Here is a 14,234-nt window from a genome sequence, read left to right on the forward strand (position 1 = left end):
AGTCGGGAAGGAATTTTTTATTCCCCTAAAGTGAGGAAAATTGGCTTCTACCTCACAGTTTTTTTTTGCCTTCCTCTGGATCAACTTGCAGGATAACAGGCCGAACTGGATGGACAAATGTTTTTTTTCGGCCTTATGTACTATGTTACTATGTTACCTGCAGGATGACTGGCTTGACCATCTCCCCACGGCTGAGTTCGCCTACAACAATGCTGAGCACAGCTCAACCAAGCACAGCCCCTTCTTTGCTAACACAGGCTCGCACCCAGTGTTCATTCCTCACCTGCCCGTCGCCTCCACCCTCCCATCAGTAACCGAACGCCTAACAACCCTACAGGAGGCACAAAAGAACATTATAGACAACCTCCAGCTCGCCCAGAGGCGCTTTAAAGAGGGAGCAGACAGACGTCGCAAACCCACCCCGGGCTTCCATGTGGGAGACAAGGTGTGGCTGTCCACCAGGAACCTCAGATTGAAGGTCCCCTCCAAAAAGTTGGCCCAAAGATACATGGGACCGTTCAGGATCACCGCCCAAATCAACGAGTTCACGTTCCGGCTCGACCTTCTGGACTCCATTAGGGTGCACCCTGTCTTTCATTGCTCACTCCTCAAGCCATACGTGGAGAACACCTTCACAGGCCGCCACTCGCCCCCTCCACCACCCGTGAGGGTAAAGGGTGAAGAAGAATACGTTGTCACAAAGATCCTCGACTCCAGGATCCACCAGGGAAGACTACAATACCTAATTGGGTGGGAGGGTTACCCTCTCGAGGATAACTCCTGGGACCCAGAAGAAAATGTCCACGCCCCCAGACTGGTAAAAGAGTTCCACCAACGGCACCCTGCTAAGCCTGCCCCTGCGGTGCCCGGAGGTCACCTTAGAAGGGGGGGGAGTACTGTCGGGATTCGAACCCGTGACCAGCCACATCCCAGGCGGTAGCCCTGCTTACTAGGCTATCGTCCTCTCTGGACATTCCTCCCTGAAACCTATTATGTAACCTCAGTCTTGCCAAGCCTTGCTCATCACCCTTGATTCCCCACACCTGGTGCTTCCCTATATAAATCCAGCCCCTTGCACTCTAGCTTGCTGATTATTGAGCTCCTGAGCCTTGATCAAGCTTCTCCTCATCTGCTGCTCTTGCTACTACTGGAAGTCCACTGCTGACCAGGAATTGCCTACCGACTACTCTTCTGCTTTGTCCCTACCTACTGAACTGCTACCACCGTTGCCATCCGGATTGTCTGACCACGCTTACTGCCGCCTGCCCTGACCCACCGCCTGCCTACCAACTACTCTTCTGCTTTGTCCCTACCTACTGAACTGCTACCACCGTTGCCATCCGGATTGTCTGACCACGCTTACTGCCGCCTGCCCTGACCCACCGCCTGCCTACCGACTACGCCTCTGCCAGACTTCCTGCACCTACTACCTGCCTGCGGTCCTTGCCACTGGGCTCCACTCCTACCTCCAGACAGCGGTCCTCTGACTCAGGTGAGCCTGTAGGACTGTTCCAGGTAGAGAAGGATTATCTTCACTTAGGGCCGCCTCTCCAACAGACCCTAGGCTCAGGAGTTTTCCGGCTTCAGGGAACAAGCACAGAGAAAATGATCAGAACCACCACAATAGAAACAAAGTCCTTTGTGATCAAGCTCCTGTTCAGACAGCCTGACTTTGTCGACCTGCATGGGCTCTGGAGCAGCAGACAACATGGAAGGCTGAGGGGTATGAGCTTGCTGAAGGAAAGACGCCAGACGAAAATGTCTCCTCTCACGTGCCACCTCTCTGGCATGTTCCTGCCACGGCAAATCAATTAGAGTGGCCAGGGAGATGAGGTCATCCAAGGTAGAAGGAACATCTCGTCCGGCCAGCTCGTCCTTTATTTTCCCACAAAGACCTTCCCAAAAGGTAGCCACGAGTGCCTCATTATTCCAGCCTAGTTCAGAGGCCAGCATGCAGAACTGGACTGCATATTGGCTCCCTTGACGCAACCGCAGTATAGAGGAGTGTCCTGGCTTGTCGAGCACCCTGCAAAAGACTTCTAAGAAGGCCTGTAGATCCCTTATGACTAGGTTATTCCTTTCCCAGAGAGGGTTGATCAAGGCCAGTCCCTCTCCAGTAAGGTGTGACATAAGAAAAGCCATTTTGACATGGTCACACGGTCCGAGAAATTAGCTCAGTCAGTGAAAAAAGGTGATAAGACATTCTTCAGATACATAAATGAAAAAATGAAACTAAAACAAGGAATTACCAAATTAAAAACAAAAGAAGGAAGGTATATGGAAGAAGATAAAGAATTAGCTGACTGCCTCAATTAATACTTCTGTTCAGTTTTTACAAAAGAAAATGAAGGAAAAGGATCTCCGTTAGGAAGGAAGACTAATAAATATTTTGATGCATGTGTCTTTACAGAGGAAGAGGTTCTAAGTCAGCTGTCTAAAATTAATACGAATAAGTCACAGGGGCCTGATGGGATACACCCAAAGCTATTAAAAGAGCTTAGCAGTAAACTAGCAAAACCATTAACAGATTTATTTAACCAATCACTGGTAACAGGAGTCGTCCCAGAAGATTGGAAATTAGCAAATGTTGTGCCCATTCACAAGAAAGGTAGTAGGGAGGAATCAAGCAACTATAGGCCAGTAAGCCTGACATCAATAGAGGGGAAATTAATGGAAACCATACTTAAGAAGAGGATTGTGGAACATCTAAAATCCCATGGATTGAAAGATGAAAAACAGCATGGGTTTACTTCAGGGAGATCATGTCAAACTAATCTTATATATTTTTTTGATTGGGTGACTAAAATAATAGATGGCGGAGGTGCAGTAAGCATCGCTTATCTAGACCTTAGTAAGGCTTTTGATACTGTCCCACATAGAAGGCTTATCAATAAATTACAGTCTTTGTGCTTGGACTCCCATATTGTTAAATGGATTAGGCAGTGGCTGAGGGACAGACAACAGAGGGTTGTAGTCAATGGAGTATATTCAGACCATGGTCTTGTTACCAGTAGGGTACCTCAGAGATCTGTTCTGGGACCCATATTGTTTAATATCGTTATCAGCGAAATTGCAGATGGCCTCGATGGTAAGGTGTGTCTTTTTGCTGATGACACAAAGATTTGCAACAGGGTTGATGTTCCTGGAGGGATACACCAAATGGTAAAGGATTTAGGAAAACTAGAGGAATGGTCAAAAATCTGGCAACTAAAATTTAATGTTGATAAGTGCAAGATAATGCACCTGGGGCGTAAAAACCCAAGAGCAGAATATAAAATCAGTGATACAGTCCTAACCTCAGTATTTGAGGAAAGGGAGTTAGGGGTCATTATTTCAGAAGACTTAAAGGTAGGCAGACAATGTCATAGAGCAGCAGAAGATGCTAGCAGAATGCTGGGGTGTATAGGGAGAGGCATTACCAGTACACAGAGGGAGGCGCTCATGCTGCTCTACAGAGCACTAGTGAGACCTCATTTGGAGTATTGTGCACAGTACTGGAGACCATATCTCCAGAAGGATATTGATACTTTGGAGAGAGTTCAGAGAAGAGCTACTAAACTAGTACATGGATTGCAGGATAAAACTTACCAGGAAAGATTAAAGGACCTTAACATGTATAGCTTGGAAGAAAGAAGAGACAGAGGGGATATGAGAGAAACTTTTAAATATATAAAGGGAATCAACAAGGTAAAAGAGGAGAAAATATTTAAAAGAAGAAAAACTGCTACAAGAGGACATAGCTTTAAATTAGAGGGGCAAAGGTTTAAAAGTAATACAGTCCTGATCAAAAGTTTAAGACCACTTGAAAAATGGCAAAAAATCATATTTAGCATGGCTGGATCTTAACAAGGTTCCAAGTAGAGCTTTAACATGCAACAAGAAGAAAGGGGAGTGAGACAAAACATTTTTTGAGCATTCAATTTAATGAAAACAACGAATAAACTGAAACAGGCTGTTTTTAAAGTTTAGGACCACACCTCCCAAAAAAAAACTAAACCCCCCCAAAACAGAAATCCAACTTCCAAACATGAACTCAGGAATGAGTAGCTCCACCGTTATTGTTTATCACTTCAAAAATTTGTTTCGGCATGCTTGATGCAAGCGTTTCCATGAGGTGAGTGGGAACATTTCTCCAAGTGGTGAAGACGGCCGCACGAAGGCCATCTACTGTCTGGAACTGTTGTCCATTTTTGTAAACTTCCCTTGCCATCCATCTCCAAAGGCTCTCAATTGGATTTAGATCAGGGAACACGCAGGATGGGCCAAAAGAGTGATGTTATTCTCCTGGAAGAAGTCCCTTTTCCTGAGGGCATTGTGTACTGTAGTGTTGTACTGTTTAAAAACCCAGTCGTTACCACACAGACGAGGGCCCTCAGTCATGAGGAATGCTCTCTGCAACATCTGGACATAGCCAGCGGCCATTTGACGCCCCTGCACTTCCTGAAGCTCCATTGTTCCACTAAAGGAAAAAGCACCCCAGACCATTATGGCGCCCCCTCCACTGTGGAGCGTATAAAACATCTCAGGTGGGATCTGCTTGTCATGCCAGTAACGTTGGAAACCATCAGGACCTTCAAGGTTAAATTTTTTCTCATCAGAGAATAAAACTTTCTTCCACCTTTGAATGTCCCATGTTTGGGATGGTTGTGATGGCTGCAGTCAGCACCAGTAAGGGCCTTAATTTGGGTCAAGGATCGTCCAGTGTCTTGACGGACAGCCAATTGGATCCTCCGTCTCAGTGCTGATGAAATTTTTTTGGGTCTTCCCCATGACTTTTTTGTTCCATAACCCTCAGGATCATTTAAGAAATTCCAAATTACTGTCTTACTGCGTCCCACCTCAGCAGCGATGGCGCGCTGTGAGAGACCCTGCTTATGCAGTTCAACAACCCGACCACGTTCAAAAAGGGAGAGTTTTTTTTGCCTTTGCCATCACAACGTGTGACTACCTGACAGAAAATGACAATGAATCCACATCTTTGCACAGATTTGGCCTTTTAATGGCATGTTGTCCTAAAATTTTGATCAGCTGAAAAACAGCCTGTTTCAGTTTAATCGTTATTTTTCATTAATTGAATGCTCAAAAAATGTTTTGTCTCTCTCTCATTTCTTCTTGTTGCATGTTGAAGCTCTACTTGGAACCTTGTTAAGATCCAACAATGTAAAATATGATTTTTTGCCATTTTTCAAGTTGTCTTAAACTTTTGATCAGGACTGTATCAGGAAGTATTACTTTACTGAGAGAGTAGTGGATGCATGGAATAGCCTTCCTGCAGAAGTGGTAGCTGCAAATACAGTGAAGGAGTTTAAGCATGTATGGGATAGGCATAAGGCCATCCTTCATATAAGATAGGGCCAGGGGCTATTCATAGTATTCAGTATATCGGGCAGACTAGATGGGCCAAATAGTTCTTATCTGCCGACACATTCTATGTTTCTATGTACGGATGGAGTAGAGTTAACACTACTATTTTCAGAGATTTCTGAGTTGTGATATTGTCACGGATGGTGTTGCAGGAAACAATAAGTAACAGATAAAGATCCGACTGACTTGATCCCAAACTAAGGAACATAAAGGTGAGCCCTGTAAAAGCCCTAACGCTCTCCCTGACTGATCAGCCCATGCAAAGATCTCTATGATAGATAATTGCATGCCCTCGTGCCTCAACTGTATGACACCTGAACACCCTATAATAGTGAGGGGACACGACCACCGGCTCCCTACACTGAATACGGAGGGAGTCAGGGTCACCTAGGATCAAGCCAACAGGAAAACACAAATAAATGAACAGACTTATCTGTAGAGGCAGCAGTTGCAACATCTAGCATGAGGACAATCCAGGAAGTTGTATAAACCGCAAAGTGATGCAGTATGGGAGGGGATTTAAAGGGATGCAATCAGTGCAACTAGATGACAGCTGAGAGAGGGAAACGAGATGACAAAACGAAAGCAAAACAAAAGAAAATCAAGCAAGAGGTACTGAAGAACGTCTGTCAGAGCTTCTCAGATATCTGGTGGTGACAGTTATCTAATTTAAGCAAACACCTTCAATTGCTTTTTAATGGTTTTTGTCTCAATATAACGCGATGAGTTAAGAAATTTGAGTTAAGAGCTGGACTGCTAACCCTGCTACATCTGTAACATCATTCTACTCCTTTTCTTCCTGGAGCAGATGCTTATATATCTGGCGGGGCAGGAGACATGCCGCCTACATCTCACAGATACCTGAGCCCTGTGGGGGCTGAACTGGCAGAGGAAAAGGACATTCATGCACAAGCAATGTATACAGAAATGGGTGGTTTTTCTGCACAAGTCACAGGAGAGAAGCAGGAGGAGCTAGAGGTCGATGAAGAAGACCAGGCAGATTGTCAGGAGGGTGTCAAGAGCCACATCTGACTCCATTATACCCGGGGTCAGGAAGTCGCAGCGGGTGGCTGCACGTTCGATGTACAAAGACAGTGCTGTTTCGTAATGGTAGCTTTCTGGGTTTGCCTTGCAATCCTTTTTGGCTCACTCTCGGATCCGTAGCTTCTCCTCCTCAGCTGTTTCTTGTCCAGCAATCCCAACCTCCTTATATTCCCATCTCCCACTTCTCTGGTTGCCAGATATAGAGCTTCCTGCCTGGACTTCTATACTGACCCACTGGAGCTGAGTAGCTGAGATCCCTGGTTGTTGTTCCAGAGTGTTACCCTCCGGATCCCTGTTGGGCCTTGGTGGTCAGCTGTTGTCGCCCACCTGGGATTATATGTTTGTCTGTATTGTCTGTCCTCTCCTTGGTGTTTTCCTCTTAGTGTCAGTGGTGCGGACTAGTAATCCCACCGCCCTGTTCATTACACAGGGCTCATCTTAGGGAAAGCCAGGGTTTAGGCACGTGATCGGCGTACGGGTGAGGAACCCGTCTAGGGACGTCAGGGCAGTCAGGTGCCAGCCGCAAGGTGAGTCAGGGGTCACCACCTTTCCCTCTCCCTTGGACAGGGCCTTCCCATTTCCCTCTCTTTGTGTGACGCCGGTCATAACATTATATCTGGCCCTTATTTTGTGTAGGTAAAAAAAAATAATAATAATTTTCTTTCTACCTACTTAGAATCCAGTATGAATCCAATTGCTGCTTTGTCAAAGCAACTTCAAGGCCTGTCTTTGGAGGTGGCAGAATTGAAGGCGTTGGTCCTCCAGCAACAGCAGCAATTGCAACAGACCGCAAGCCCAGCGGTTGCTACAGGTAACCAGGTTGTTGCGGAACCCTAGGTTGTTCTTCCTGACAGATTTTCTGGGGGAAGGGACAAATTTGTGACGTTCCGTGAGGCCTGTAAATTATATTTTAAACTGTGCCCTTACTCCTCTGGTAATGAAGAACAGCGGGTGGGGGTTGTTATTTCCCTGCTGCAGGGGGACCCGCAATCCTGGGCGTTCTCTTTACCCACTGATTCCCAGGCTCTCCGGTCAGTGGATGAATTTTTTGGGGCCTTGGGTCTCATATATGATGACCCTGACCGAGTCGCACCGGCTGAATCAAAATTACGGAGACTCCTACAGGGAGAGCGGCCAGTAGAGGAGTATTGCGCAGAGTTCCGTAGGTGGGCTACGGATACCCAGTGGAACGACCCGGCTCTCAGGAGTCAGTTCTGCTCTGGGTTATCCTAAAGGATTAAGGATGCGCTTGCGCTGTATGAGACTCCATTTTCCCTTGATGTGGTGATGTCCCTGTCTATCAGAATAGATAGACGTCTTAGGGACAGATTGAAAAATCCGGAGCAATTGGTAACCCCTCTCAAGCAGCAGTTAGTCTGTACGGACTTAGACGAGCCTATGCAGCTAGGAGGAACTACTCGTCAGGTCCATCCTCCTGAGGCTCGCCGTAGGCGTGGGGTTTGTTTTTTCTGTGGGGAGAGGGGTCATTTTATTAATGTCTGTCCTTCATTCCTCAAAAACAAAAGACCGTCAGAAAACTACTAACCCCAGGCTGTGTGGAGGATGTCAGCCGGGGGGTATACGTTTCCTCCATACGAACATCGCAATTTGTGTTGCCAGTGGTTGTCGTTTTTGGCGTTAAGACGGAGACTATTTCTTTTTTTCTAGACAGTGGAGCAGGAGTAAATTTGATAGATGCCCATTTTGCCCACACTATGGGTTTGTCTCTCTGTACGCTACAGAGACCTATTCCCATATTCGCTATTGATTCTGCTCCTCTGTCTCAGAGAAACCTCACTCACATTGTCCATAACTTACACCTTCGGGTAGGGGACCACCATAACGAGTTGCTTTCATGTTATGTTCTGGAGGGGCTTCCCACTCCGGTGGTGTTGGGTCTTCCCTGGTTGGTAGCCCACAATCCAGTGGTGGATTGGCAGGCCAGGGAGATATTGGAGTGGAGTGAGCAGTGCAGAGAAAATTGCTTAAATAGCAATTGCTTAGTCGCCTCCATAGCTACCCTACCCACATTTGTTTCGGACTTAGAGGACGTTTTTTCTGAAAAGGGTTGTCAGAAGTTACCACCTCACCGTCCTTATGATTGCCCGGTTAACCTGATTCCCGGTGCAAAATTACCCAAGACCAGGTTATATAATCTTTCGGGTCCAGAGAGACAAGCCATGAAAGATTATATCTCCGAGAGCTTGGCTAAGGGACACATCAGACCATCTTCTTCACCCGTGGCTGCAGGGTTTTTCTTCGTTAAAAAGAAAGATGGGGGCCTGCGTCCTTGCCTAGATTTTCGCGAATTAAACCAGATAACCATCCGAGACCCATACCCTCTTCCTCTCATTCCTGACCTGTTTAATCAGATTGCGGGTGCTAGGTGGTTCTCCAAACTTGATCTTAGGGGGGCCTACAATCTGATTCGTATCAAGGAAGGGGATGAGTGGAAGACAGCCTTTAACACCCCTGAGGGGCATTATGAAAATCTAGTCATGCCTTTCGGTCTGACCAATGCTCCTGCTGTCTTCCAACATTTCGTTAATTACATTTTTAGTCATTTTATCGGCAGGTTTGTGGTGATATACCAAGATGATATTTTAATTTATTCGTCGGATCTGAAAACACATGAGGTGCATGTCAGACAGGTACTGCAGGTCCTACGGACGAATAAATTATATGCTAAAATTGAAAAGTGTGTTTTCGCCGTTCAGGAAATACAGTTCCTAGGGTATTTATTATCTGCTTCAGGTTTCCGTATGGATCCTAGGAAGTTCCAAGCAATTTTAGATTGGGATCTTCCTGAGAACCTCAAAGCACTGCAACGGTTCTTGGGCTTCGCAAATTTCTATAGAAAATTCATTAAAAATTATTCGGTGATTGTAAAACCCCTTACTGACATGACTAGGAAGGGGATTGATTTTTCTAAATGGTCAGACGCCGCTAAAATTGCTTTTTCCTCTCTAAAAGAGAGGTTTACCTCGGCACCTGTACTAATCCAACCTTATGTCTCCCAGCCTTTTATTGTTGAAGTAGATGCGTCAGAGGTGGGAGTGGGGGCTGTGCTGTCTCAGGGTCCGTCTCCTGGCAAATGGCGTCCTTGTGCTTTCTTTTCTAAAAAACTATCTGCAGCAGAGAAGAACTATGATATTGGCAATAGGGAACTATTAGCTATTAAACTAGCGTTTGAAGAATGGCGTCACTTTTTAGAGGGGGCAATCCACCCTGTCACTGTTATTACGGACCACAAAAACCTTCTGTACCTCGAATCAGCTAACCGTCTCACCCCTAGACAAGCTAGGTGGTCACTATTTTTTACCAGGTTTAACTTTGTTATTACCTATCGTCCTGGGGCAAAAAATACCAAGGCAGATGCATTATCTCGTTGTTTCCCTGGAGGGGGTAATGTGAGTGATCCGGTACCCATTCTACAAAGAGGAGTGGTTGTCTCTGCGGTACACTCTGTTCTGGAGGGGAAGGTGTTAGAGGCCCAGGGGGACGCCCCGGTCTCTTGCCCCTCAGAGAAATTGTTTGTACCGTTGAACCTGCGTCTCGAATTATTAAAGGAACATCATAATTCGGCACTTGCTGGGCACCCGGGTAGTAAAGCAACCTTGGAGAAATTGTCTCGTCGTTTTTGGTGGCCAAGGTTGCGTCCGGATGTAATGGATTTTGTGTCTTCTTGTTCTACTTGTGTGCGCGCGAAAGTCTCTCATACACGTCCTGCAGGGTCTTTATTGCCACTTGTCATTCCCAATAGGCCATGGACACATCTGTCAATGGATTTTACCACTTACTTACCTTTGTCTGCGGGTAAAACAGTTATCTTGGTAGTAGTGGACAGGTTTAGCAAAATGGTACACTTCATTGCGTTACCCGCACTACCTAATGCTAAGACTCTTGCTCAGGTATTCATCAGTGAAATCGTAAAGCTTCACGGGGTCCCTTCCGATGTTTCGGATCGGGGAACCCAGTTTATTTATAAGTTTTGGAAAGCTTTTTGTTCCCGTTTGGGGGTACACTTGTCCTTTTCCTCAGCTTTCCATCCTCAGTCGAATGGACAGACTGAGCGTACCAACCAAAACCTTGAGACATATCTAAGATGTTTTGTGTCTGAAAACCAAGAGGTGTGGTCATCATATTTACCGTTAGCCGAGTTTGCCATAAATAATCGCCGTCAGGAATCTACTGGCAAGTCACCATTTCTTGGTGCATATGGTTTTCATCCCCAATTCTGTACTTTCAAAGAGGGGGGTCTTCTGGGGTTCCCGAAGAGGAACGGTTTTCGTTGTCTCTTTCATCTGTATGGCAGAAAGTGCAAGCTAATTTGAAAAATATGGGAGGTAAATATAAATGCATGGCTGATAAGAGACGGTCGCCAGGTCCGGACCTAGGAGTGAATGACTATGTGTGGTTATCTACTAGGAATATTAAATTAAAGGTTCCCTCTTGGAAACTGGGTCCTAGGTTTATTGGTCCTTACAAAATAGTAGCCATCATTAACCCCATGGCTTTTCGCCTGGAGCTACCTCAGACTTTTAAAATTCATAACGTCTTCCATAAATCGTTACTCAAAAAGTATGTTCCACCTCTAGAACTATCACCGCTGCCACCCCCTCCTGTTATTGTGGATGGTAATCTAGAGTTTCAAATATCCAAAATTGTTGATTCTCGTCGGGTACGCCGTTCTCTTCAATATCTGGTGCATTGGAGGGGTTACGGTCCCGAGGAAAGAATGTGGGTTCCAGCGTCTGAGGTAAACGCCGACAGGTTAGTTCGGGTTTTTCATGCCTCTCATCCTGAGAGACCTAGTCCTGAGTGTCCGGAGGCCCCTCGTAGAGAGGGGGGTACTGTCACGAGGGTGTCAAGAGCCACGTCTGACTCCGTTATACCCGAGGTCAGGAAGTCGCAGCGGGTGGCTGCGCGTTCGATGTACAAAGACAGTGCTGTTTCGTAATGGTAGCTTTCTGGGTTTGCCTTGCAATCCTTTTTGGCTCACTCAGGGATCCGTAGCTTTTCCTCCTCAGCTGTTTCTTGTCCAGCAATCCCAACCTCCTTATATTCCCATCTCCCACTTCTCTGGTTGCCAGATATAGAGCTTCCTGCCTGGACTTCTATACTGACCCACTGGAGCTGAGTAGCTGAGATCCCTGGTTGTTGTTCCAGAGTGTTACCCTCCGGATCCCTGTTGGGCCTTTGTGGTCTGCTGTTGTCGCCCACCTGGGATTATATGTTTGTCTGTATTGTCTGTCCTCTCCTTGGTGTTTTCCTCTTAGTGTCAGTGGTGCGGACTAGTGATCCCACCGCCCTGTTCACTACACAGGGCTCATCTTAGGGAAAGCCAGGGTTTAGGCACGTGATCGGCGTACGGGTGAGGAACCCGTCTAGGGACGTCAGGGCAGTCAGGTGCCAGCCGCAAGGTGAGTCAGGGGTCACCACCTTTCCCTCTCCCTTAGACAGGGCCTTCCCATTTCCCTCCCTTTGTGTGACGCCGGTCATTACACAGATGGAGATGGAGACAGGGACTCCCTCTAAGTCCCTTGCGCTAATGGCCAGATGCATGCTGAGTTGCTTGCATAGTGACAGCCGTATTATGAAAATTTGGCAGAGGGATGACTACTGGTTCTCCACCATGTTAGGCTCTCACTACCACTCCAAAATGAGGGCTTTTTTTTCCACCCGCTGAGAGGGAGGATAAACTCAACTAATTTTGAGACATCCTATGTAGTCACATGAAGGTGTGGAGAGTAGAGAGAGAGGAGGCACTGCCAGACGTCACATTAATATTTATACACAGTCTTCAACTACCTGTCCCTTTACACGTCTCGGTGGTGCACAGCCTTGACAGTATACACACAAAATAGGAAGACGAAGCGCAAGTTAGCGCGAAACGGCCGTTGCCACTGACTTCAGCTGTGTTGCACCATACGCTCCAGCCCGAAGATTTTACCTTTTTGTACGAATAAAGGACTTTTAACCACGCCGGTGACTGCTGCTTTTTCTATTCCTCTTCCTATTTCCTATGTAGTCAGTTGGCCACTCTCTATGTGCACCATCACTCATCCTCACGAAGGTCTGACCTGGGGGGCTCTCTGCACTCACGTTCCACTGCCATGACTGTTGGAGGGGGTAGGGGACCAGGAGCAGCACCAGCTGGATCAGCAGCAACTTAAATCTGGAGTCTCTAATGAGCACTTTTCTTTACCCGCCTAGTGAAAAAAACACCCACCAGCAGCAAGATATGGAGCAGAACCTGATCCAGCAGGTGGTGGCATACTTGGACTGCACCCTGCCACCCCACATGGAAGATCACCTGGACTACTGGGCAGCCAAACTTGATTTGTGGCCGCAACTGGCCGAGTTTGCACTGGACAAGCTTACCTACCCGGTCAGTAGTGTGGCATCTACCCAAAATGTTCTAAGACCGATCTTTGTAAAGATGAATCAGGTCTAGATCAGCCAGGATTTTCACAGGCCAGTGCCTGATGCATCAGACTAGAATTCAGTGTTTCCCAACCAGTGTGCCTCCAGCTGTTGCAAAACTACAACTCCCAGCATGCCCGGACAGCCTTTGGCTGTGTGTGCATGCTGGGAGTTGTAGTTTTGCAACAGCTGGAGGCACACTGGTTGGGAAACACTGGACTAGATCATTCTGGGTGCCACACCCAAACTTTGTGAAAAAAGAACAGTTTCTTCGGGTCACCTGCTTCAGTCACTATTTTGATGCCATGCTGTTACTTGGGGCGGCTGCTTCAGACCAGGGTCAGTAGGTATTTATTGCACTTGCACTTTACATTGTGTGTTTCTTCCCCCCCTCTCCTTTGGCAGTCTCTGCTTGGTGTGGGCTGCACCCAGATCTACACTCCCTTACTCACTTGGAGTGTGTTTGTATGCATGTTCTGGGTGCTTATTGCTATGTGTGCCCCACCAGGCTGATACTGTCTTATTTGCGTATGGGGGGATACTAGTCCCTTATTGGTTTGGAGCTTTCTCTGTTTTTATACAATTATTGTTACATCGTAGCGTTCCCATTATGTGCTGTTTTTTGTATATTTTTAACTGATATACCATGTAATATTTTTGGATATCCAATAAAGGAAATAATTAAAATAGAGTTGCTCTCTGTGTGGTTGCTCTTTGAGCTGTGTAGGTGATAATACGAATAACTCCATGTGAGATATTTATGATATAACTGTTTCTTGGTGTTTTACTTGGCCATTATGTTGACTCTTCATGCTTTTGCCACCTTACACAACCTGATTGGGCCACTATGTTGACTCCTCATACGGTTGCCTCCTCCCCACTCTGTGACTGACCATGATGTTGAATCTTCATGAGGTTTCCACCCTCTCCACACTGTGGGCCACTGTTTAGACCTCTCATGCAATTGCCAACCCACTACTCTGTGACTGGGCCATTATGTTGATTCGTCATGTGGTTGCCACCTCCCCACTCTGTGAACGACCACTATGTTGATTCCTCATGCGGTTGCCACCTCACCATTCTGTGACTGGGCCACTATGTTGACACCTCATGCAGTTGCCACACTCCCCACACGTTAACTGGGCCACTATGTTGACTTCTCATATGATTGGTACCTCATCATTCTGTGACTGGACCAATTTGTTAACTCCTCATTCAGTTACCACCCTCCCCACTCATTGACTGGGCAATTATGTTGACTCCCCATGCGGTTGCCACCTCACTACACTGTGACTAGGCCATTGTGTTGACTCCTCATGTGGTTGCCATTTCACCATTCTGTGACTCCGGGCGGTTTTGTTTACTCCTAATGCCGTTGCCAGCCTCCCCACACTTTAACT

The sequence above is a fragment of the Bufo bufo genome, chromosome 3, assembly GCF_905171765.1.
Source record: "Bufo bufo chromosome 3, aBufBuf1.1, whole genome shotgun sequence".
Lineage (NCBI taxonomy): Eukaryota > Metazoa > Chordata > Amphibia > Anura > Bufonidae > Bufo > Bufo bufo.